The sequence below is a fragment of the Triticum dicoccoides genome, chromosome 7B (assembly GCF_002162155.2).
Source record: "Triticum dicoccoides isolate Atlit2015 ecotype Zavitan chromosome 7B, WEW_v2.0, whole genome shotgun sequence".
Classification (NCBI taxonomy): Eukaryota; Viridiplantae; Streptophyta; class Magnoliopsida; order Poales; family Poaceae; genus Triticum; species Triticum dicoccoides.
Window position 1 is genome coordinate 758,274,824 of NC_041393.1, and position 27,102 is coordinate 758,301,925.

Below are 27,102 nucleotides of genomic sequence, written 5' to 3' on the forward strand. Positions count from 1 at the left end.
ACCTCCTGTTAGCTTGAACCATTTGCACCGGAACAAAGGGACCTTAAAGGAGGGTCCATAGTCAAGTTCCCATATCTCCTCTATGTAACCATAATATGTGACCTTTTGCCCATTCTCGGTTGCTGCATCAAAGCGGACACCACTGTTTTGGTTGGTGCTCTTTTTATCTTGGGCGATCGTGTAAAATGTATTCCCATTTATCTCGTACCCTTGGAAAGTTGTTATAGTCGAAGATGGTGTCTTGGCCAACATGTACAGCTGATCTACAACATCATTGTCATTCATTAAATGTTTTCTCAACCAACTGCCGAAAGTCTCCATGTGGGCCTTCATAATCCAGGATTCAGGCTTCCCCGGGTTGTCCGAGCGTAAAATATTCTTGTGTTTCTCAAAGTACGGAGCCACCAAGCTAGAATTGGTCAGTACAGTGTGGTGTGCTTCAGTCAGAGAATGGTCGTCCATACATATCGTTGATTTCCTTCCGATCGTGCCTTTTCCACTTAGTCTCCCCTCGTGCCGCGATCGAGGAAGACCAATCGGCTTAAGGTCAGGAACAAAGTCAACACAAAACTCAATTACCTCCTCATTTCCATAGCCCTTGGCGATGCTTCCTTCTGGCCTAGCACGGTTACGAACATATTTCTTTAATACTCCCATGAACCTCTCGAAGGGGAACATATTGTGTAGAAATACAGGACCGAGAACGAAAATCTCTTCGACTAGGTGAACCAGGAGGTGCGTCATAATATTGAAGAAGGATGGCGGGAACACCAACTCGAAACTGACAAGACATTGGATCACATCGTTCTGTAACCGTGGTAGAACTTCTGGATTGATTACCTTCTGAGAGATTGCAATGAGGAATGCACATAGCTTCACAATGGCTACTCGAACATTTTCCGGCAGGAGCCCCCTCAAAGCAATCGGAAGCAATTGCGTCATAATCACGTGGCAGTCGTGAGACTTCAGGTTTTGGAACTTTTTCTCCGCCATGTTTATTATTCCCTTTATATTGGACGAGAATCCAGACGGGACCTTCATACTGCTCAGGCATTCAAAAAAGATGACCTTCTCTTCTTTGGTCAGAGCGTAGCTGGCACGACCTTGAAACCATTCCGGATGCCGGTCATCAGGGTCTTTCAAACGTTGCTGGTCCTGTCGTGCTTCCTTTGTATCATTTGTCTTCCCATACACGCCCAAGAAGCTTAGGAGGTTCACGCAAATATTCTTCGTAACATGCATCACGTCGATTGCAGAGCGGACATCTAGGACTTTCCAATATTCTAGCTCCCAGAATATAGATTTCTTCTTCCACATGGCTGCGTGCCCGTCAGCTCCCTTCGGAACTGATTGTCCGCCAGGACCCTTTCCAAAGATGACTTTCAAATCCTTGACCATATCAAATACCTCAGCACCAGTGCGTTCCGCAGGCTTCGGCCGGTGATCTGCCTTGCCGTTGTAATGCTTGCCTTTCTTTCTTACTGGATGAATTTTCGGAAGAAATCGACGATGCCCAAGGTACACGTTCTTCTTACAATTTGGCAAATGTACACTTTCAGTCTCATGTAAGCAGTGCGTGCATGCATTGTATCCCTTATTTGACAGTCCCGAAAGGTTACTAAGAGCAGGCCAATCGTTGATGGTTACGAAAAGCAACGCTCGTAGGTCAAATTCCTCTTGTTTGTGCTCATCCCACACACGGACACCACCCACAGCTGTAAAAGTTCATCAACTAATGGCCTTAGGTACACATCGATGTCGTTGCCGGGTTGCTTCGGACCTTCGATGAGCACTGGCATCATAATGAACTTCCGCTTCATGCACAACCAAGGAGGAAGGTTGTAGATGCATAGAGTCACGGGCCAGGTGCTATGGCTGGAGCTCTGCTCGCCAAAAGGATTCATGCCATCCGTACTTAGAGCAAATCTTATGTTCCTTGCGTCAGCTGCAAAATCTTTGAACCATCTGTCGATCTTTCTCCATTGCGTTCCATCTGCGGTGTGTCTCAACTCCCCGTCCGACTTACGGTCCTCTTTGTGCCATCGCAACAACTTGGCGTGCTCTTTGTTCCTGAACAGACGTTTCAACCGTGGTATTATAGGAGCATACCACATCACCTTGGCGGGAACCCTCTTCCTGGGTTTCTGGCCCTCAACATCGTCACCAGGGTCATCGCCTCTGATCTTATAACGCAATGCAGTGCATATCGGGCATTCATTCAAATTCTCGTATTCACCGCGGTAGAGGATGCAGTCGTTGATGCATGCATGTATCTTCAGAACCTCTAAACCTAGAGGGCAGACAACCTTCTTTGCTTCGTACGTACTGGCGGGCAACTCGTTATCCTTTGGAAACATATTCTTCAACATTTTCAGCAAGTTTTCAAATGCCGAGTCAGCTACACCTGCCTCTGCCTTCCATTTCAGCAAATCCAGTGTGCAGCCCAGCTTTTTCAGACCATCATCGCATCCGGGGTACAGCGCCTTTCTGTGATCCTCTAACATGCGATCCAAATTCTCCCTCTCCTTTTCAGTTTCGCAGCGTCTCCGTGCATCAGCAATGGTCCGACCAAGATCATCAACAGGATCATCACGTGCCTCTTCTTCACCTTCCCCTTCACCTTCAGCATCCTCCATGAAAGTATCACCGAAATGAGCAAGATAGCTTTCATCGATGAAATCATCCCCTTCTTCATCTTCTTCCATTATAATCCCTCTTTCTCCATGCTTGGTCCAACAATTATAGCTTGGCATGAAACCGTGCCGAAGCAGATGCATGTGAACATCTCTTGAGGAAGAGTAACCCTTCTGATTCTTACAGATAACACATGGACAGATAACAAAACCCCCCTGCTTGTTCGCATTAGCCACTACGAGGAAATCTTTCAAACCCGTAGTGAACTCGCCGGAGAGTCGGTTACCGTACATCCATTGCCGATTCATCTGCATTATTATAATATAAAATATATAATTAACCATCATGCATTTGTTAAACTAACTAGCTACAAACAATATAAATTAAACAATGAACTGCACACATGCATATTTTATCAATGACACATCAAAGGTTCATCAAGTTGCTAACCGCGATCGAGGAGTGTGGCTCCAACACTTCATGTCATGTTTGTTTCATACTCTTGGGGCATTTCATCAAACACCTTATGTGCATAAGAGGAACCAAAAGCAAACCTACACCCACTTGTGAAGAGAATGGCTCCAAATGGCTAAGTGTTGGCTGCTGGATGGGTATATATAGGGGAGGGGCTTTAGTTGCGGTTGGCCTGGCAAACCGTGACTAAAGGTGCCCGAAGGCCTTTAGTCGCGGTTGTCCTGGCCAACCGCGACTAAAGACCCTCACGTGCGCCAGCTGGCCACCGAGCGCCCTAGGCCCAGGCCTTTGGTCGCGGTTCACCTCCAGAACCGCGACTAAAGGTCCCATTAGTCGCGGTTCCTACAGCTTCGCGACTTATGGGGCTGGACGGAAGCCTGTTTTTCCACCAGTGTACATTAGAAAGTTAAATATTTTCTTTCAAGAAAAAAGAAAGTTAAATATTTATTGCTATAGGATTTTATAGTACATCACAGGACATTGGTGTGTGAGCCTTAATTACATAAAAAGAAGACTTTCAGATCAATTAAAGAAACAACGAAGTCAAATCAGAACAAAATTAGAACTGAATTTCATCATCACGTGATAGCTGGCGGCGTGTTTATACATCATACACATCATAGTGAACCTGAACTTCTGTTGATGGATTCCCTTTGTTCTCGGAATTGTAGACGAATTGCTCGCTCTAATTCGATTCGATCCTAGATGAATCTACTAAATATTGGACGAAACCGGGCGAGCAAGGACCTCTTATTTTTCTTATTACTCTATCCTTCTGTGTGTGAGTAATACCCACTCTGTTTTTATTTACTCCGCGTATTGCTTTGATCAAAGTCAAGCTTTCTAAACTTTAACAAAGTTTAGAAAAAAAATATTAACATATACAATAACAAATCAATACCATTACATTCATTATTGAATGTACTTTCACATCATATAGATTTGTTATGCTAAATGTTTATATTATTGTCTATAAACTATGTCAAACTTTGCAAAGTTTGACTTCAGTCAAATCTAATGCAGACTAAATAAAAAGAAGGGAGTAACTAAATAGGTCAAAAGATCTAGGCATTTACTAATTTCTAGAGTTCTCTGTATTTAAATAGCACCTTTCAACAGTAGTGTTATATATTCGCATGAGGTATACTATACTTTTTTCCATCTCAAAGACAAAAAAGTATCATTATACTGCGACTACTGCCAAGCTCGTGGGTCGATTAGAAAACCAGCCCGGTGCCCACCAACACAGGCAACGCCCTTGCCACCACTATTTTTCTACTTTATCCTCCCAACACAGCCAACGCCCTCAGCCTACCACGCTGCTCCTCGGTGCTTCTAGATGGAGGAGCACCACAGGTTGCTCCACCTTTGTCGTCTCTCAAGTCCCAACCCACCTAATCACCACCAAAGCTCCACCCTCGGCGAGCTAAATCAAGAATGACCAGGGCAAGCTCCTGCCTCCACCGCATCAGAGGCTTCACCGCGGGTCCGTGGCCACCTTGGCCAAGCCCGGTGCTGCACGCCGGCGACGCCGCTGTTGCCTTTCTGCTTACCGGCCGCTGTTGCCTCTCCCTGTTTCCCTTCTCTTGTGCACGCATGTGATCTACCCGCCCTGCTTGGTTGCTCCGCCAGCCTGCACGCACAGCTCGAGCTTGCCCTGCCCCGTTTCCCCCTGCTCCCACTTCCCCTTGTCTATCTCTAACCTTTCTCCCTCTCTCTCCCATGGACACCTGGAGCTCCCTCGCCGGCCGATGCGCCGCCCTGCCCCGCGGCCTACAGATCCGGCCGGCCGGCGCGCCGTTCTCCAGAGCCGAGCGCCGCCGCCGCCCCAGGTGAGCAGTGCCGCTGCCCTGCCCCGTTCCCCCCCTCTTCCCCTTCCTCTTGTCTCTCTCTAACCTCTCTTTCTCTCTCTCTGCCATGGACGCCTGGAGCTCCCTCGCCGGCCGATGCGCCGCCCCGCTCCACGGCCTACGGGTCCGGCCGGCCTCCATTGCCCTTGTCGTTCCCGCGCCCGGATCTGGCCGGAGTTCGCCACCACCGTGCCCGCTCGTGACGGCATCATGGCGGCCTCCTCCTCGGCCTCGAGGGCGGGCTCCCAGTTGACCGCATCAGAGCAACACTTAAAATCGTACTACGGGTTTATTTAATTTCCGGAAAATACAAGGGCTTTTATGCAAAATACCAATGACGTACGACCAGAAACCCTGCGTGCTTTATTATTATTAGGTAGAGAGGTAGAGATAATAATAGTATAATGGTGTATAATGGTAAGACGTGAGGGTTTAGTTTGGTTTGATGGCATTGGTGAGTAATTTTCTTCAATTCAAAAAGGAGGTATTGTTTTTTTTTTGGACATCAGTACAAACACAAGCGCTTATATGTCAGCACTGATCTTGATGACGGCGTCGAGCGGCAAGCTCGCCGAGTCGCTTTCGTGCATGAGCAACGGCCGGGCCGTTGTGTATCTACATGCATGTTTGTTTTGCTGGGTCAAGCGGCTGTTGTGGAGATGCAGCACAAGCATAGGACGTGTGCGTGCATGTAGTTGGTGGAGAGCAAAAGAAGGATCAAGCCGTTTGTGTGACTTGGCCGGCGTGCGTGCGTGTATGTAGTGGGTTAGCTAGTGCGTGCTTGCGTGCTGTTAGAGGGTGTTGGGTGTGTGTGCACCGGGTATAAGAACCCCCTCTTGTATTGCTTGTAGTTGCGTCGGTTTGTTGCCGCGCCATGGTGACGGTATGTGCCGAGCCGAGGGGGAGAGGCCTAAGGAAGATGTAGTCTCCGTCGGGACCGTGGTATGCGCCCGGTTGATGTGAGAGTTCTTCCGGGGTTGTGCTGCGTGTGTGCGTGTGTACCTCTATGTATGTGTGTTTGAGTAGTTGAGTTGAATAGAAGCCAACATACAGGCCGTTCGGCGGCCGGGGCGTTCATCGCCGGAAAATTCTGTTCATCTTCTTCTACCTTCGTCCGGCGTTCGTCGATGGAGGGCGGTTCGGCGTATGTCGCCGGTGGGTTTGTCCCAACATCATATACACGCGCATACATTCACCCCTATGAACGCACACACGCACACCCTACCCCTACGAGCACCTCCGAAAGACTGAGCCGGCATATCATATTGAAATTTACCAAGTCACCGAAGGCACGGGAACGTCTCCTCCCACTGAATGCGCATCGCCGGAAATCCTGAAATAAATCCAGGAATAAATGCGAGCACCAGGATTTGAACCCTGATGGGCCGTGGATACCACAGTCCCTCTAACCATCCAACCACAGGTATTGTTGATTAGATATAATGGCTGATAGCTTTCTACTCTTTTAACTAAAGGTTGGATGTTTATGATTAACGTGGGATTTTCTAGCTATTTTCTTTATTTTTATCCGTACTTTTCTTTTAGTATATAATAGATAGATAGATTTAGAAAATAAAACCTGGTTATGTAGTCTTCAATGACACATGAACTAACGTCCTAAAAATATCACACAGGTACTTAATCGTGATTGATGACATATGGGGTGAAGATGCATGGGAAATTATCAAGTGCGCTTTCACTGAAAATGATCTCGGTAGTCGAGTAATAACGACAACCCGCATAACCAGTGTCTCTCTAGTGGTGATATTATTCATAAGATGAAATCTCTTGATGATCATAACTTCAGAAGGCTCTTCTACAAAAGAATATTCCCTCGAGAAAGTGGATGTCCCGTTGAACTGGAGCAAGTATCAGAAGAAATTTTGAAGAAATGTGGTGGCGTGCCACTAGCCATCATTACTATAGCAAGCCTTTTGGCTGGCAATGATCAACAGATAAAGTCAAAGGATCAATGGGACAAAATAGTTGGTTCAATTGGTCGTGGACTTGCAGAAGGTCGTACTGTGGAGGATATGAAGAGAATACTATCCTTTAGTTATTACGATTTACCTTCTCATTTAAAGACATGTTTATTATATCTGAGTATATTCCCTGAAGATTCTTGGATAAATAGAGACCGATTGATATGCAGGTGGATAGCTGAAGGCTTTATCCAAGGTGGAGACCAAGGAATTAGACTATTTGAGCTTGGAGAGAGATACTTCAGTGAGTTATTAAATAGAAACTTGATTCAGCCAGGATATGATAATGAAGGCAGGCTGATATATTGCCATGTACATGATATGGTACTTGATCTCATATGTTCTCTATCAAGTGAAGACAACTTCGTTACTATATTCGATGGTACTAAGCAAAGCAAAATGAATTCGGATAGCTTGGTTCGCAGGTTATCCTTTCAGAATAACATGTCAGAACCCAACACACATTGGGTCAATGCCACAAGTATATCAAAGTTGAGGTCAATTACTCTGTTTAGGACTGATGTTTATATGATTCAGACTCTTTCCAGCTTTGAACTTCTGCGTGTATTGGATTTACAAGGGTGCGACCTTAGGGAAAGTGGCCACCACATTGATCTTAGATGTGTTGGGAAATTATTACATCTGAGGTACCTAGGGCTACAAGGTACATATCTTGATGTTCTCCCCATGGAAATTGGAAAGCTACAATTTTTGCAAACACTGGACTTGAGAACGTTTGGATCAATGGAGGTGCCATCAAGTGTTGTTCGGTTAGGACATTTGATGTGCCTATATGTTTATCCAGATATGAGATTGCCAGATGGGATAGAAAAATTGGTGTCCATAGAAGAGCTCAAGTTTGTTAAGGTGTGTGGTACTGATGAGATTGAGAAAGAGCTAGGGAAGCTGGTGGAGCTGAGGGTGCTTCGCCTTTTGTGGGAGGCAGAAGAAGACGAGAGAGTGTGTGAATCTTTGTTGGTATCCCTTGGCAATCTGCAGAAATTGTGTAGTCTACGTATTTCTAATTGGGGGGCTGCAAGGCTCGATGTCAGCTGGGATGGCTGGCTACCCCCTCCACACCTCCACACATTTGAGTTCAATTTTTGTACCTCAACATTGCCTAGATGGGTCAACTCATCGTTGTTCCCCGTCCTCTCCTACTTGGAACTAAGAGTGGATAAATTGAGGCCAGAGGTCGACATTCAAATCCTTGGGAAGTTGCCCACTCTTCTTTCTCTATTTCTGGGAACAACTAGACATCAATTGACTCCCGTCGAAAGTTTCATCATTGGTGATGACGCATTCCCTTGCCTGAGACGGTGCAGTTTCGAAATGTTTGAGACGGGGCCATCTATGTTTCCACGAGGATCTGTGCCGAGGCTTGAATACCTTAGCTTCGGTGTCCGAGCGGCACGCATTGTTAATGGTGACTTGGACTTCGGCATGGGGCATCTCCCTTCTCTCCAGGAAGTCAACATTTGTCTTTGGTCGGAGGAGTACCGCTCGCCAGTAGTGCTGAAAGCGTGTGATATGCTGGAGCTCGCATTGGCCTCCCATCAAAACCATCCAAAGCTTCTCTCTCAGGATTGGAGTCGTAAGTCTTCTCTCTCACACACCTAGGCATCTACAGACTTTGACAATTAATTAGCTTGCTTAATTCTTTCAGACCCAAGAATGCAAATTAATGCTGATTCTTTTTTCTTTGTTTCAAAGGTTTACGACCGGAGGATCTGGAAGAAGAAGAGGGGCCTGCAGCAGTGGTCACCATGGATGACCGAGAAGGCGAGCCAGTTGTGCTGTAGAATCAACCCTACCCATTTAAATCCGCAGGTAAGCAGCCACTACCAGCTGATCCCCGTCCACACACGCATTACTAGATTTGCCAACTGATTTGTGCTCTCCGACCGTGTTGATTTCTGTAAAGATTTGAAATTACAACAATCTTATAAGAAACCTGACATGACAGAGCCTAAGAGTAACGAGTAAACACAATATGAAAGTTTTACATTCTATCTGACAGGACAATAACATTTTGTTCGTCTAGGATCACTCGGAGTAACCATGCTCTCTGAAAGACGCACAATCCTAACTTACGTGGCAGTTTTTTTTAATACTTCTTGGGAAGAAGGCATGGCTGGGCACGTGTTCGTAGTGTTGTTTGGCAATGGAATATGTGTTTTTTCTTTCTCCGTCTTGAAATGCAAAAAGCACAAAGTTTAAGACACCTATATATGTTTGGTTGTGTGATCTTTCCTTATGTATATGTAAGATGAATGCAACCTGGGTGTGCATGTTTGTGTACCCTGACTTCAGATTACAAATGAAGTTACACGACTGCCTTACAAAATGAAGTGACAGCTAGCTGTTCATAATTGGCTGGGATCACAGCATGCAATGCTTTGGGGGATCACAGCTAGATGATAGATCACATTTTATCTTATTGTTCCGTTGCTGTCTCTGCCTGGATGTATGCACGCTACGTCACCCCAGAACAGAGATGTGTTTGTGGATCTCTGCCTAGGGGCTGCGTCTCAGATGAAAATCCCTTCTTTCTACTCGTTGTTACTTACTACTTACTGTGCTGTGTCCTTCGTGTTGCAGTGGCAGAAGCTGGTCACACGCACCAGGGGACGAAGCATGTAGTGGAGAAGATTACCTCGAAGTTGAAAATGATTGAATCCCGGAGTGCAGCACGACAGACAGAGGCAGAGTTGGCTGATAGCCGTATCATGTTTTCCTTTGGTGTTGTGTGGGATGAGGAACTCCTTTTCATTTTCACCGGCCTAGCTTAGGTTTGGCTGGTGGTTTTCAGTTTCTCGCTGTTTTTCTTTTTTTTTGTGTGTGTGATCAGTCTGCTGCTGTTGCAGAGGGTAGATCGAAGACCTGGTAAAGCTTTCAGTAAAAGCTAGACCTTCGGGTCAGCCATGAATGTACACTCATCTGGACACTCATTATTCAGAAATTATATGTCCTTATCAATCATAAGCATAATCCAGAAATGGACAATTTGTTAAATTGTGCTACCGCTTAATACGAGCAAAGCAATGAGTAGGATGAGGCAGCTAGCCATCCAGTCTGAAGGAGCGGCTAGAACTTATCCATGGGTAATTGCTTGGTCTTATATGACTTTGCTATTTGTCGTCGTGTTTTTATGTGTGTGTGTGTGTGTGTGTGTGTGTGTGTTTGTGTTGGCTGTGTGCATCCTAGCTATGCAGAGGCCGGGTGTGTGCTCTTTGAGTTTGTATCATTTTGATGCTCCTTTTTGAGCTAATAAAATCTACCCTTTGTCGAAAAAAATCGCAATCATTAAACTCTAGCCTTCTAATTAACTCTATTTTTCTTGTAATTCATTCTCCGTGCGGCACTTCCCAAGGAGCAAGGATCATCACCGGTACTGACAAAGGTGAGTGTGGAAGTATGAGGCATGGGGGGCAGGGACAGCTTAGGGCATCCAGAAGTATCTAATGTAAATAGGGTTGGATAGTGGATGTCCTCTGTACAAGGACCAAGGACCTCTGACCAAAAGGGCATTTCAACGAATTCAGGGCATCCATTGCATGTGATGCTTTCAAGCATGGGAAATGAGTGACAATTATGTCCCACGATCCACTTCTCAAGATCTTCCATGTAACTAAACTCAACTTCCTTCAAGTGCATAAAACTGAGGTCAGGTCCTATAATACGTACTCTGGAAACACTTTGCAACAACATCAACAACATCAACACCTATAGCCGAATACCTGTGACGCCAAAATAGGATCAAGCTTTTCAGATTACTTTTCAAAGCCAAATTTGCTTCTTTAGCTTCTTCTTTGGTTGCCACCTCATCAAGATTATATATGCCAAGTTCCCCTTCTTCTTTGGTTGCCACCTCATCAAGAAGGGAAAACGCAAAGAAAGGAACGGGAGTCTTTATCAGCAGTCGGTCCGCTGCCATTCCATCAACCATCGATTCGACGCACAAAGCCCAGCACCTCCACCCAGCCTTGGCTTCCCATCCCCAAGAAAAATCCCCACCTGCCAAAAGCCCCCAATAATTAACCCCTGCTCGATCGCGCCGGCGTCGGCGGACGGAGAAGTGGATGGAAGCGGTGATTGGCGCGGCAATGACCTCCGTGGTATGCTGTGCCAGATCTGGGCGATGACCTCCGTGGTCATGCTCGCCATGGTCGCCACGCTCTTCGCCACGTCGCCGGTAACTGCCTCGCATGCTTTTCTTGTTCGTCGCCTATGCAAGATGATGGCCATGATGGTGCCGCTGCCTCTGGTGCTCTTAACCCACTCTATGCAACCAAGACTGATAGTGCTGGTCAAGATAGTCCAGTTGATAATCTGAAATTCGATAGAGTGGCCATGTCAAAGAAAATTAAGTCAGTGATGGAGGAACTGCACTCCCTGTGTGAGCCTGTATCCAAGTTGCTCCACATAATTCCACGCTATGGCCCCACCCCAGCAACAGTCAACCCAAGACAGCGCGTCACAGGATCAACCATTACACAAGATACATTGTATGGGCGGACAGCCATATTTGAGAAAACCATAGACAGTATCCTCACCACTGCCACAGATCACGGTGAAGCCCTTTCTGTTCTTCCTGTAGTTGGCCCAGGGGGTATTGGAAAGACAACTTTCGTCCAACACCTCTACAATGATAAAAGGATACAAGAGCACTTTGCTGTTAGGGTCTGGGTGTGTGTCTCGACTGATTTTGATGTTCTTAAGCTCAGCCAACAGATCCTTAGCTGCATACAAGGAAGCAACTCTCCGAATCAAACAACAAATTTAGACCAGCTCCACAAATTCATCACACAGGAACTCAAGTCTAAAAGGTTTTTAATTGTGTTTGATGATATATGGGAATGCAATAATCAGGGTTGGGAAGACCTGCTGGCTCCTTTGAGAAAAGGGGAAACCAAGGGCAACATGGTTATTGTCACAACTCGATTTCCATCTAAAGCTGAAATGGTAAAAACAATTGGCCCAATAGCATTGCAAGGTCTCGAGTTTGATTACTTCTTCACATTCTTTAGAGCATTAATATTAGGGGGAAACAAGCGTGAGTATGACCAAGAGGACTTGGATGATCTTGCGAGGGATATTGCAAAGAAATTGAAGGGCTCACCTCTAGCAGCCAAAACAGTTGGTCGATTATTGAGGAAGGACTTTTCTCGGGAACATTGGATGGGAGTTCTCGAAAACAACGAGTGGCAAAAACATAAAAATGATGATGACATTATGGCATCATTAAGGATTAGCTATGATTACCTTCCATTTCATCTTAAAAAATGTTTTTCATATTTTGCCTTGTTCCCTGAAGATTTTAGATTTAAGACTGTCGAGATTACATGCTTTTGGATTGCACTTGGAATCATAGAAAAAGATGAGAATTATATAGAAGAACTAGTAGAGAATGGTTTTCTCGTGAAGCAAGTTGATGGTTTTGGGGATCAATACTATGCACTGCATGATTTATTACATGAACTTTCTCGAAGTGTTTCGTCACAAGAGTGCCTCAACATATGTAGTCCAAGTTTTAGAGTTGATGCCATCCCACAAACTGTTCGACACTTATCCTTCACAATGAAATACAGGTTTGAAGGGAATTTTAGGGGAGAAATGATGAAGTTGAGGAGCAAGATAGACATTGCCAATTTGCGAGCTTTCATGATTTTTAAAGAGTATGATGAAACAATTGATGGAGTTTTCAAAGATATTTTCAAGGATATACAGGGTCTCCGTGTCCTATATATAGTGTCCACAACATCTTTGCCACCCAGCTATTCAAAACTTATCCACCTCCGGTACCTAAAAATTACCAGACCATTTTCATACATTGAGTTTGAAATGAATTTGCCTAGCACACTCTCTAGATTTTATCACTTGAAATTCCTAGACCTGGATGTTAGTTATAAATTACCTAAAGACATTAGCCGCCTTATCAATTTACACCATTTTTGTGTTGGGAAAGAAATCCTGTCCAATGTTCCTGGGGTCGGAAAGATGAAATGCTTGCGGGAACTAAAAAAAATTTGTATTAGGAAAGAGAGTGTTGGATTTGAACTGAGAGAGTTGGGGGAACTAACAGAGCTTGGAGGAGAACTCAGTATTCATAATCTTGAGAAGGTGGCAACCAAGGAAGAGGCTATGGAGGCTAAGCTTTTTTGTAAAAGAGATTTGACAAAGCTGAGGTTAGTTTGGAGTACAAATCACCAACATAACGCAGAATCTGATGTTCTCGATTGTCTTCAGCCACACCCTAATCTTGGAGCACTTAGCATTATAAATCATGGTGGTACAGCTGGCCTAGTTGGTTGTGTGGTAACATTAGCATCAAAATGTTGCAGTCTCTCCACCTAGAGGGTGGGTCTTGGGGCACCCTTCCACCTTTTGGGCAGCTATTGCATCTCACGTCACTCACGTTGATCAACATTACTGCACTTCGTGAGATCAGACCTGACTTTGATGGTGCTGCAGACAGAAGCGTTGTGCATTTGAAGCAGATCGTTCTTCTTAGTTTACCTGAATTTATCGAGTGGGTTGGGGGGGATAATGGCCCTTCGTTTTCAAGGCTGGAATCCATCCTTTGCAAAGATTGTCCAAATCTCCGTGCAGTGCCCTTCATGGAGTGCTCTGTATCTTATACCAATCTGTCGAGTTTTTCTATTGTCGATTGCCCTAAGTTGTCTCTGCTCCCCATGCCTCACACGTCCACACTGACATCTTGTCATGTGAGACTTGGTTCCACAGGACTGTCTTATTCTGAAGGGGACATGAAAATTGATAGGTATAGAGGTGAGCTGGCCTTGCATAACTTGCATAATGTAGAGACAATGACTATTAGAGCTGTATCTGCACATATTTCGCTGATAGAGATCAACAAACTGAAATCACTTACAAGGCTAGATATCAGCAGATGCAACGTCATATGCCATGGACTAGAGGACATCATGTCGCTTCAATCGCTTAGAATATTAAATTGTGGGAACTTCTTTCAGTGGCCCATTGAAGCAGCTCACACCAACAAGCCTTTCCCCGCTTCCCTGGTGAGTCTTGAGATCGAAGGAGAGTCAGGCATGCAGTCAATGGCTCTGCTCTCCAACCTCACTTGTCTCACTGATCTAAAACTGGTGAACTGTCAGAATTTAGCAGCGGATGGGTTTAATCCTCTCATCATAGCCAACCTGGACAGTTTGGTGGTCTGTAACAGCAGAGAATGTCTTAGGCGCTCTGTCTCAGCGGATCTCTTCTCGGAACTGGCGGTTGCAAGGACCAGCCTATCATTGCCCGCGGGCTCCTTCCACCGATTGAAAAGACTTGAAGTGGATTGCATCTCAGCGGTGCTTGTTGATCCCATCTGCAGCCTCCTCTCCGCTACCCTCCAAACATTAAAATTCAGGTTTAATCAGCGGTCAGATAGCTTCACGGAAGACGAAAGTAGAGCTCTTCAACTCCTCACACCCCTCCGTTCCATCGATTTTCTGGATTGCCCGAATTTGCCGTCCCTTCCTCGAGGGTTGCATAGCCTTCCTTCTCTTTGGGAACTACGTGTCCTTTATTGTCCTCAGATCCGATCTCTTCCCAAAGGGGGCTTCCCCACTTCAGTGGGAGACATAACCATACTGGGTTGCAGTCCCGAGCTGAACGAGCAAGTCAAGAGATCAAAAGAAACAAACCCAGAGCTTCGGGTGACGATTTGCTAGTACATGGTAATTTATTCATATACCCATGTATTGTTTCTTTTCTTACGAGGAAAGGAAATTATTCTCTACTGTTTTGTGGTGCTAACTAATTTGTTAATTCTGGCAGGTGGCTTAATTGGGGTTCCTGGTCTTGTGTCTCATACTGGAGCACACTGGCCGCTAGTATTTGAGATGGAGTAGGAGCGCTACAGTGTGCATGTTTAATTAGCAGCAAAAGCTGCATGCTAAATTTTGAAGGAAGGCCAAGACGACACTTTGCTCGTTTTTAATGGTTCAAGTGTTCCCCTTCCTATTGACGAACCCAAACCAAAACTGTCCAGAGGAAGAGAAAGCTATGATTGAAGATCTCGAGGTGTGATTGACCTCTTGCAAGCCGACAGAGACAGCTGCCGAGCAGAGGCTGGTCATTGCTCCAAGGTACTGTATGTTCGAATGCTTCACTTATTCAATTCAGTTTCATCAAGTAGATTTTGTTGAGCATTCCCTTAATTTTTTGTTTACCATTCTCCGCGGTGCTTGTGCTCCAGTCTGCAGTTTACCTGATGTTAGCTACTCTACAAACGTTGGAGTTTTGGAATGGTGATCAACGGCTGGAAAGCTTCATAGAAGAGGAAGAGAAAACGCTTTGAATGAATATGGTGTAAGCAGCACATTTTCTGAATTCTCTCCTTTTTGTTTGCAGCATAAATCATAATGCAATTATGTTTACTCACCCTTACTGAATATCTCAGTGCCAAAACACGTTGTTTGATCTTGGTCGGTCCATGGTACCTCCCACACTGCCAACTGCATCTTCCTCAACAGTCTCTGTCTGAACAATTGATTAGGTATATTCATCTATCTGAACAGTTTTAGATGATACAAGTGGCTGTTAATTAGTGTATATGGTGTAGGCAGCGCACACCTTCTTTGCTCCATTCATCATGTTGGTCTAAAGCAAAAGGTTTAATTAGCTTTTATTAATTTTCTGAATGAATATATTTGAATGCTAAATAAAAACATGTTTCGTGCAACATTGGAACAGGTTGATTACAGTACATCTTATGCAGACTTTGGTGATCGCTTGATGGTGATGTTTCACTCACGTCCGTCAGAGTTTCATTACCAGTTCAGCAGGTTCGATTGTGGACCAACTGAAAATAATAATAATAATAAACTGAGCACTCATATTCGTGAGTTTCTGAGTCTTACATTCATCATTACTCGGCTTCTGCAGAACAATCAATTTGCAGACAACAGTGAATTTACAAGTTGGCATTCAGATCGAAGTTAATTGCGTGAAGCTGCAGAGATCTCCTGTCTTGATGCCTCGACGTAGAGCTGCGCAGTTCTGCATCCATCGTATCAGGTAATGTAATTAATTACATCAAGAGGTGGTGATTCAGTATGTATTTAGAGAAGTTACATTACATCTTGTCACATGATGATACTACTGATTGATTCATGAATGTTGCGCCATCATCGTGCAGGTTTTCCCTCCTTTGGATGAAGCCAGACACTTGGCTCCTCTGTTATCTTCCCCAAAGGACTGCCTGATCCTCCCTCCCCACCGCTGTCTCTTTCCGGCCTCTGCCACCGCCTTGTATCGCCACCATCTCTTCTACCGTGTCTGCCATCGCCAAACTTTGCGCCGCCGCCACTTGCTGATCTGGCTTGCTGCCACCACCGGTGAGCTGAGCTCCCCGCCACTCTATCTTCCTCCACCTCCCCTCTTAGTCCTTGTAAAAATATACACAGTTTTGAGCAGCATTTAGGAATTAGTTAGGCCCTCAAGGTGTCGTGCATCTATACAAAACACCCTTTGATCACCAACACAAAAATCATGTTGGGTCTCTTCGCTCTTTGAGAAATGCCTCTTTACACTCCTTCCTTCCTGCCCCCACTGCTCATCTTGCCGGATCGGTCGACGGGATCAAGCAGCATGGACAGAATGACGACGACGACGGTGATGCAGCCTCGGAAAATCATGCATGCCTAGTGTAAACTTAGTTACAAGTCTGAGATTTAATGGTTGTAGTTCAGTTCGAGCTACCAAGCAAAGAACCTGAGAAATAAAAGGTTCAAGTGTTGCAACGAACTGCTGCCTCAGAGTGGACAGCCAGCTGTGACATGCTATAACTTAACTGTAGCTTCAGAGTGGACAGCCAGCTGCTTAAGGAGTTCACGCGTTAACCGCTCATCATTGCACCAAAAGCAGAGCCACCATCTCCGTCTACTGGACCTCTCTCCCCCGAGGCGGCGGCACCGCGCCGCCCTGGGGAGTCCCCATCCACACCGCCCTCAACCCTCCCCCTCCATCGCCTCCCTCTACCGCAGCCGTCGCTGAGGGCGCCGCGGGACGAAGCCCTTGTGGTGAGGCGGCGGCGGCGGCGCAGTTCTGGGCCGGCGGTAACACGTGGGGGCAGCGGCGTCCATCTCCCTCCTCCTCCAACGACAGTGCACAGCGGGTTGGCGGTGGCCAGGACCGTTTGGCGGATGAGATTTTGGCTGCTATGAGATCTGATCTGGGCCCGAGGGTTTTAGATCGAGATCCACTTCGGCTGCACCTCGTCTCGACAACGGCAAGAGGAGATCCCCCTTGGGTAATCTTCGCGGCACGAGCACGTACGGGTCTCTTGGCCCGAGCATGGTGGTGGTGGCTGCCTTCTCCATCGAAGGCGGTTGGCCAGGTTGGTAGTGACGGTTCTTGGATCCCACTATTAGCACCGGCGGCGAGTTGGGGAGACATAGTCGCTGGTGAAATCCGAGCTGACTCCGGTCATGGCGGGCGATGGCGGCGTCTACGTCGTTACCTTGATGAAGGCATCGTCAAGCAACTATCGTCAACCTGCTCGTGCCGCTTCGGGAGAAATCCTAAGATCACTGAATCGGACGATGGCGGCGTTGCGGTGTCGTGTTCCCTATTGGGGACATCGTTTGTGGAGCGGCGCCGGATGGAAGAGGCGTGAGGTGGTGTGGCGTGCCTTCTCTCGTGTCGACGACGGCGGGTCTCAGTGGCATGGATCAGCGGGGTCTCGCCGGTGGGCATGTGATGATGGACGAGCGCAGGATGGTGGCGTTGTCTGGCGTCGTGGTGGCGTCGACGGCAGCTAGACCAGGCAAGGTAGATGCAGCAGAACATCACTGAAGATGGATTGGTGGAAGGTGGCTGCGGCGGCCTCATACCCGGCAGGCGTCCTGGTTGAGGAGTGTGCCGGACTGGTGGGTGCCACATACCCGACAGACGCCCTGGTTGGGACCAGGTCTTAGATGTTAGGTTTGGCTGCGAGGTCTGTTTGGTATTAAGCCCAGACTATGAGCATCTCTACAACAAATTGATAGGGATAGCGACAGATGTTGCCTAGACGGTGACTTTAATCTTACTGTTGTATGACTTTCTAAGGTCTTGTATGAATAATTAATAAAGTGGCCGCATGCATCGTCCAGATGCAGAGGCCGGGGTCCTCCTTTTCTAAAAAAACTGTAGCTTGTCAACCGTGACGAACCTGGAGCATCGTTTGCTCTTCGGATATGGAGTACAAATTAGTGTTAAGCAGCACAGTTTTTGTCTACTCTTTGAATTTATTCCCTTCTGAAATTAGTCTTTGTTTTCGCCTTCTGAAATTTGTTCTAGCTTTTCCGTTTGCTTTGCTTTCAACCCGTATCACAATGTGTGCTGCAAGTTTTTTTTTTTGAGACAAATGTGTGCTGCAAGTGGCAGTGAAACACACAGAGTGAAAAAATTGTTCCCGCAACAGGTTTTTTTTTTAGGGATTTTTGTGGCGTAACACAGTAATTCCAGGCCGGGCTCCGCCAGGCAACACAAGAAATACAGTGTGGTGGGGCTGTGTTGTGGGCTGGGCCCTATCTATCGGTCTTTGCCGCCCATTCCATTGGTTCCCCGTTGTCGGTCCGACTCAACGACCCACCGCCGCAACGGCGACGGGAGCGGGATCTCGTCTTCGTCGGCGGCGACAGGCTTGCTCACCCCTGTACCTCAACCTAGATTGCAGACCTGAGCACACCGTGCACCGCCTGCATCCAATCCGCTGCCCCGATTCCTCTATATGAATTATTTCATCTCTAGCAGACTAGCGGCATAACAGCAGTCGGTGCGCGGGCGGGAGGTGGACCACCTGCGTCTTCCCCGACTCCACCCCCCTTTGTCGATTTCGAAGGTCCAGGTGAGGTGAGCGGTGTGCGTACCTCCCTCCTATTAAATTTACCAGCTTTACTTTAGAAGTTGTGTCTTATGTTGACGTATAAATGTATTGCATAGTCTCTTTCATCAAATAGGACTTTTGGTTGCATTAGCCAAGAAAGTGCCCATGTATACAAAGCACGGGCTCCTTTGCTAGTGAATATGAAACATTGAAGAATGTTGACCAAGTATTCAAAAAATGTTAAATGTGTGTAGAGAAAATGTTGCCCATGTATACAAAAAATATACAATACATGTGAAAAAATGGATCATGTATCTAAAAAATCTAATCAAGAATTTGGAAAAATGACAGACAAGTATTTGAAAAATGTTCCTCAAGCATTTAAAAAATGGTAAATGCATATAGAAAAAATGTGGACTATGCATTAAAAAAATCTTAATATTGTATTAGAAATATGTTAATTAAGCATTTGCAAAAATTTAAATGTGCATACAACAAACATTGATCATGTATTTAAGAAATATATGCGTGTATTTGTATAATTTAATCAAGTGTTTGAAAACAATGATAAATGTGTGCAGAAAAAAAGTTAACCTTGTATCAAAAAAAATAATGTCGTGTTTGAATAACGCTAGAAGTGTTTCAGAAAAAATGTATTCGGTATATACCACAAATATACAATGTTTATGGGGAAAAGTATATGTAAAAAAGAAGTTCTCAAAACTGTTAATATATAATATATTTTTAAAAAGCTTTCAAAATGTTTCAGATGTATACGAAAACTATTGAATGTGTACCAAAAGAAAGTTAACAAGTGTTGAACCAAAAAGAGGCCAACGAAAAACGACAAAAACAAATAAAAATAAAGAACACCCAATAAAAATAAAAACTAAAAAATCTGAAGAAATCAATTCAAAAGAATGAAAATGGATAAACCCTGAGAATTAAACAAAGAAAACTGGTGAAAACCAAGACAGATATAAAAAAACAAAAGGGAACAAAAGAAAAATAAAAATAAAAATAAATAAAAACAATGAAAGAATTGAAAACTGGGGAAAAAACAAAGAAAACTGATGGAAAAACAAAGAACCAAAAAAGACTGGAGGAAACAAAGAAAAATGAAAAAAAAAGAAACCGAAGACTCCCGGCGAGCGAACCTGCGAACTCACTCGATCGAACGAAACAACGAAGGAAAAAAAAAGAGAGAGGAAAACGGGCTGGCCAGTAGCTACAGTGCGGGCACGAAAGCTTCAGGCGAGACGGAAGAAACTCGTGCACAAACGAGATATAGTGCTCGCGCGTCCAATAGGGTTTTTTTTGAAGCTTTTTTTGAAGCTTTTTTTTGAAGCTTGCGCGTCCAATAGGGTTTGCCGAGCAGGAGCACCACTATTCTTGCCGCTGCGCCGCCGCCTCAGGAAAACCCTCCTGCAAACCGCAGATTCTGTTCCTTCCTTGTTGCTTGTCAGCAAGTTGACGGACAGGAAGGATGGGATCATAACTACCGGCAAACACTCAATGGTGACCTGATGGAACCGAGGAAGCTTCATATATATTTCCTCCGTTCCTAAATGTAAGTCATTTTAGAGATTCCACTACAAATTACATACGGATGTATATAGATATATTTTAGAGTGTAGATTCACTCATTTTGCTTCGTTTGTAGTCCATAGTAGAATCTTTAAAAAGACTCATATTTAGGAACGGAGGGAGTAGTAAGCACAAGCTTTGATGTGGATATGCAGTAGACTCATCAGGGAAGACCTTTGATGTGGCAGTGTTTACTGGACAACGAAACTTTGTGGTTTCACATGGCCTTGTGGGATCTCGAGGTAATTAAATATACTAAAATTACACTAGGCTACCAGTCTTCATTATTAGTGTACTAAATGTATTCGTTCACAACATCGATGTGAATAAGCAACTTGCTTGGACAAATCACCCGTTTATGTATCTTGTCACTCGAAGCAACAACCACACCTCAAGCCATACAAGATCCAACCCAGCCTAGCCTCTGATGTGAAGCTCTGGAACACCAGCAACCCCGATGGCGCAAATGGAGCAACCAGGATCAACGAACATGACCAAGGCGCTGGAAGCTCTTTCGCCGTGGCTCGAGAACCCACGGAGCATAGTCCTGCTCCTCCAGCTGGTCCTCTGTTCTTGAGCAACGCCTTCATCCAGGGCGGCGCATGGGTGTCCTACACCATGTCCTTCCCTCTGGTCACCTACACCTTGGGCATGATGCAGACTTCCCCGGTGAAGAATGTCCTGTACCCTGTCTGGGCGGTCTCCTTGTTCCTGGTTGCTGGATGTACCAACGTGGTGACATCCTATGATCTTGACGACAACAAGCAGTGGAAGAAGCATCTGTTCGAGCTGTTTCAGTACGCCCTCTACTCAGCAATTCACATTAAGTTGCTAGCTTTTCCCTTATAGCACCGCAGAAATATTCAGTCCAAATCTGGAGGCTAAATCTATAGAGTCTATGTCCATCACCCGTGTTATCATGATCCTCAACTTGATTGTGCTGCTCACAAATTTTGTGAAAGTTATCTCGTGCTGGAAGGTAGGCGTTGACTTCTCCACCATACGAGTTGCTGATTTCATGAAGCAGCAGGCCAGACAGGAACGTCCTAGTGTGTTCAACCCTGTCACCATGGAAGGCTACAGGTACCCTATTCGCTGTGGTAGAGACGTAACAATCAGCATCGACGAGGTCTGCAAACCAGATAGCACGCTTTTCAAGTCAGGTGCTTCCACAAAACTTAAAGATTTTTGCCTATCATATGCCTTGTTTAAGCTCTTGAGACGGCAGTACCATGGGATGGAATGTGCTGAGGCCAGCCTTCCTGAAACCCATGATTTTGTCTTGAAGGGGTTGCTGTTGACAGAAGACGACCAGCAGATTGTGCTGGAATTTAGTCTATTTTGAGACATCCCAATAACTATTTCAGAAATTCCTAAATAAATCCTAGAGGCCCACTTAGCCCATTTATGCAAGGCAAGGGATACTACTAATGTTTAGTCCCACATTGCTAGTTGAGTGGGAGTTGGACCTCCTTATAAGGGAGGCTCTTTCCTCACTTGTATGAGCAATAGACAAGGGGGACATCCACGCGCGCTCCTCCTCCGCCGTCCGCCGCGCCACGGGTTGCGAGCCGAGCCGATGTCTAAATTTTTGCCACGCACTACGGGTATACGAAAGGTCACTCGAAAGCTGAAACATTTTTTCTGTACTGGACACTGAATCCGAACGGCGTGCCTCTTCGGCTGCTGCCTGTTCGTTTCGTCTCCCGCATTCCCAGCAGCTCCCGGCGCAGCCTCTTGCCTCCTTCTCTTGCGCCTATAAAAGGGAGGTCGCTCCTCTCAGAGAGACGCACGAATCTCTTCCTCCTCTCGCCACAAGTTCTTGAGCACTGCGCTACTGTTACGTTCTTCCTCATCTCGGCTTGCGGCGTGCACCGCTGGTCGGGACAGTAGGCCTCCGGAACCGCACCTTTTGAGTCCTGTACGGGAGAAGGGTGATAAGGTTTTTGGGAAGCGCTTTGCACGACTACTGACTTCTTCGTCACGGACGCCCCGGACTCCGACGACTACTTCCCCGACGTCGACAACCTCTTCCACGACATGGAGGACACCGACCCCAAGTCTAGTGCCTCTGCTCCTGCTGCTGTCACGTACGTGTCTCTCCTCTTTTTATTAGAGGTTCTGCTACAGTTCCTGGTTCTAGTATTTGCCCTAGATATGTTAGACTCTATTTCATACGTGCAACCTGCTATACTGTCTGCTCTAGATATGTTTAGTTACAGTTCATATATGAACATGTTGTTTACCTTCTCTTTGTCAAATCGCATGGCTTATTTTATCACTGCTATACTAGTCATGTTTTATCTATTTTTTCTGTTAATAAAATCATTCGGTAAATTGCTCATATTTCCAACAGATTGCAAGGGCGTTCAGGATTGTGGAAGTAGAATTGGGGTTCTATCATGACTTTCTCTTCACCAAATACAGTATCATCACGAAGTGGAAGAAATTGTCCTTCACAATGTGGCTTCTGAGGATACTTCTTAAATCTATTGTTTTACGCTATGTCACTCAGAATTCATTGGCTGTCATGACAAAAGCTGCTATCATCGAGGTGCAGACCAAGACTGCCGATACTCTCATTACTGTACTTGTTCTAACCATTATTCTCATGGTTGAAGTTCTGCAAGCCCTGCTTTACCTGGCATCAGATTGGGCCAAAGTATCATTTACCAAGAAATATGTCAGAAACCCTTCTTACCTTACCGGGGCAATGCATTTATTCTGAAGATTATTGTTACCATCAGCAAGTTCAGCATTTTGAGATATTGGGCAAATCAAATTGGACAGAGTTCGGTGATTTCAGGCAACAAATCTTTTGCCAGACATCTGCAGTATGTCATAGAACGCCCTCCACACCCGCTTGTAATGTTGTTCAGCACCTTCAGTCTTGGCGAAAGAACAACCAGGGTGCGCGTGTGTAGCTTGGTCAAGAGAACTATGGCTAGGTCCATTAAAATGAGTAAAGATCCTCTAACTAACGGAAAATCATCTCTGGACCGCAATGGAGTTCTGGGAGAATTCTCGTGGGCACTGAATGGACAAACTCAGACAGAGATCATGCTAATTTGGCACATTGCGACGGAGTACTGCGATATTGCTCTGCCTGATGACAAGGAAACAGATGAAGTCATAAAGTGCCACCGTGAAGTTGCATTGCAGTCTGGTTGTCAAGATACTGTGCATACTTGATGGATTCTGCCACAAAACTGCTTTCAGACTACATGGATACTGAGATGCCCATAGCCATGTTGATGCAAGAGATGCGCAAACTTATGGGAAAATGTACATCCACGCATGCGAAATTCGAGGTCATGAAGAATTTAGAAGAGCAAGAGGAGAAGAACATGTTCAGGCAGGGAGTGAAGCTAGCTAGGGAAGCAGCTTGAGTGCTTGGATGCTGCTCGGCGGTGGAAGGTGATGGAGGAATTCTGGTCGGAGACCATCATGTACATTGCACCATCAGATAATGTCAACGGGCACTTGGAACGCCTTGCAAAAGGGGGAGAGTTTCTAACCCACATCTGGGCTCTGCTATCTCACGCTGGAATCCGGGCGATAAACAGGGAGCAAGATAAAGATAAGCACACCATGCACAGCCACCCATCCGAAGAAAATGTGTGATTTCCTCTGGAAAGAGAAATGGAATTATTCGAGTTTGTTCTTATGTGTACTGCTAGGCATAGCTCGTTTCGGTTCTCTCTCTGTTTCCTTGTTCCTTCTTGTGGGTGTCGTGTGTTACATCTTGTAGGCGTTGTGTTGTATCTTGCTCTGGTTTATGAAAATGAAAATGGTTCAGGCCGGCTTTTGCCCGCTGTAGCAGCTTCGGAAAAAAAATCAAAATTGTGTGTGTGTTTGCCTTTCTTATGGAAGAATAAATTACAGTTGTAAATGTTTACAAACATCTGGCCACTATGCTCCTCTATTGATCACTTGGCTTTGTTGTTGTTGTTGATCACCTGGTTCTGGCGAGGTTTCTCCTACCGAGGTGTGTTTGGTTGAGGAGTCAAAAACTGTAATGGAAAGGTTTTGTTCGTGTGTTCGGTTGAAGAGATGGAGTCAGTAAATTTGTCAATGATTCAGCACATAAACCCTATATATGACACTATGCATAACAGAATGACAACTGAATTTGACAATGTCACAAGCATGAACTGGAATGACAACTAAACTCTTCCCCTCTAAATTTTACAGCGTCACAAACATGAACTGAATGACAAAAATTTGACAGTCTCAAGCACTAACAGAAGAGATGGAGTCGGTAAATTTTGCAACACAAACAATTTGACAGTGTGAAGCATGACAAAATATATTCTTCCCCGTGCGAGTTGAAGGATCTGCTCGGGCGAGCGTCTATCTCAGAAGATCACCGTGTGTTAATGGGTACGGTGATTGAAAGTATTTCATCCGCTGAGAGTGGATTGCATGAAGCCGTCAGAAGTTTACTGACGGGGTTTGAGGTACGCCAAAATGATGTACCTTCTGACAGTTTTGCATATAGAATGCGCCCTATATAGATAGTAGCCCCTGAGACTCGGTACGTTGTCAAAAGTGACAGCGCGCCAAGGATCACAATCTCAGTCATAAGATGTCGCCTTTCCTATATAGGTGGCGGAGCGTCCGGTGGCCAGCCGGAATGATGAGTTTGTCGAACTGAAGCGGCAACTTGACGTGGCGGATGCGAACATCGCGCTTGTCAATAAGCGGCTTGACGAGTCACAAGGTATGCGACTTCTCCGCGGACACCTGGTAAGGGAGCTTGACGCTCATGCCTTACAACATGTATTTTTAATGCAGTGGTGCCGCTGCTGTGGAGAACCTTCGGGCGGAGCTCGCCCGAGTCAAGGAACAAGCTAGGAAAAGTGACGCGGCTGCCTTAAGGGCGGCCGAAGAGCTGAAAGCCGAACAGGCTGCTCACTGCCGAAGCAGGAAGGAAATGGCCGAGATGGCCGTGAAGTTGAAGAATGCTACCGACCGCTGCGAGTTTCTTGAAAAAGAACGTCGAGCGGAGCAAGAGGACCTGAAAAAGGCCACCGCCGAAGCCAAGGATGCCCGCTCCGCGATGAGAGATATAAAGGAGGAGCTACGTCAAGCCGGGGATATCGCGGCTGGAAAGCCCTTTCTGCTGCGGAGGAGGTTCACGGATCCGAAGTATGCTCAGTTGGACCAGCTGTGGGGTGCAGAGAATGCTTATCTGGACTTAGCGGCAAGTGCCGCAGACGCGGTCGGGTACTTCCGAGGTCAAAAGGATCACGGAAGGGAAGAGCTGTTTTGGTTGCAGTTCCGTAATCCAGAGCATCCACTTCCATTAACTGATCGGTTAGCCGAATGGGCTGAGCTGAATAGGTTGTCCGGACTTGCCATGAAGGATGTCGTGACTCATTTGTGGCCGAAAAGGCCCGAGCCGAAGAGTTATTTTGGCTTGGTGCAGCAGTTCCTTGGTGCGGTGCCGCATATCGATGCAATGAAGCGGTCGGCATGCATAGAGGGTGCGTGGATGGCTCTTGCCCATGTCAAGACATACTGGGCGGAGATGAAGACCACCTATGTTGCATCCCCGAATTCAGACGGAAGCCGAGTGCCAGTCGAGCGCTATTTTGAGGAAGTCCTGCAGGGCGCTCGTTTAATAGAGACGCAGTGCTCAAAGGATATTATGTTCTAATGATATGTATGATTTGTGAAACAATGTTTCAATAGAATATAAAAGCTTTTTATACTTGTGTGTTCAAGTAGTAAAATACCTCCTGTGCGGCCGTTAATGTATATGTGTATATAACCTGCAGTCTTCGGCTTCAGCCCCCATGCACATAATGCGGGGGTGTTTGCAAAAAGGCGCATTTTCACACTTAATCCAACGTCTTGGTCCTGTAAAGGAGGTGATAGCGTAGCAAACTAGGCAACCGGACTATAATGCTTTATCACTTTCACTTAGCCATAGGAGTTCGATGGTGGGGCTACTATATAGCCCCTGGGGGCACTGCGCTCTCCCAAATTCGGTGTGCGTATGTGCCTGACCGGAAAACGGTCTTTCGTTAATGCGGAGGAATTCTAAACATTCCAGTAGGTCATCGAGTGGTTGACCAGTCTCTCGCTATATCATGACAGTCAGTTTTCGGCTTTCTCTACTGAGGTGCTCACCTGGCCAAACCGGGGCACAATCGCAGTAGTTCTCCTGGTGCCGCGTTAGCCGATAGAACGGAACGTAAGGTAGCAAAACAAAGGAGCCGGGCAAACCCAACATTTGACCAAAGACATGATTCCGAGCTGATGCATATAAGGTCTAACTCGAGACGCCGAACACTCCCTAAGGTATTCGGTCTTTATGGAAGCGGGCCAAACAACGCCCTTGGTAACAAGCCCCTGGTGTCCAGGTACGCGCAAGATTCTGACACGGCCGATGCCAAAACGCCAGCCTCCTCCTCGGTTATAGCAAGAAAACCGGAGGATGCGTGTCAACAAGAGACAGTAAAAATGGTTTACGCAGGGTCTTAATCTGAAAAGAATCCTTGCAACGGGTCCCTACTGCACGTCTGCGCCTGTGTCTCCGTTGTGCCGTATCCTGGACGGGTGTAGCACGACGTTCATCTGTAAAAGAGAGGAACTTAAAAAAAGGATCGTGCGAAAAATGTACTTTAAAATAAACAGAGTGTGATTCAAAAAATGAATAGAATGAGCTTTATTGTCTCTTGTTGTACATGCGAGGAGCCCCTTGCAAGGGGGTACGCGGCTCGCA

General features: G+C 45.9%; 2 pseudogenes; both read left to right on the forward strand.

The window, feature by feature from the left end:
• Positions 1–4,830: 4,830 nt before the first annotated feature.
• LOC119339701 lies at positions 4,831–9,992 on the forward strand (annotated as a pseudogene).
• Positions 9,993–11,059: 1,067 nt separating this feature from the next.
• On the forward strand, positions 11,060–23,758 carry LOC119339702 (annotated as a pseudogene).
• Positions 23,759–27,102: the final 3,344 nt, after the last annotated feature.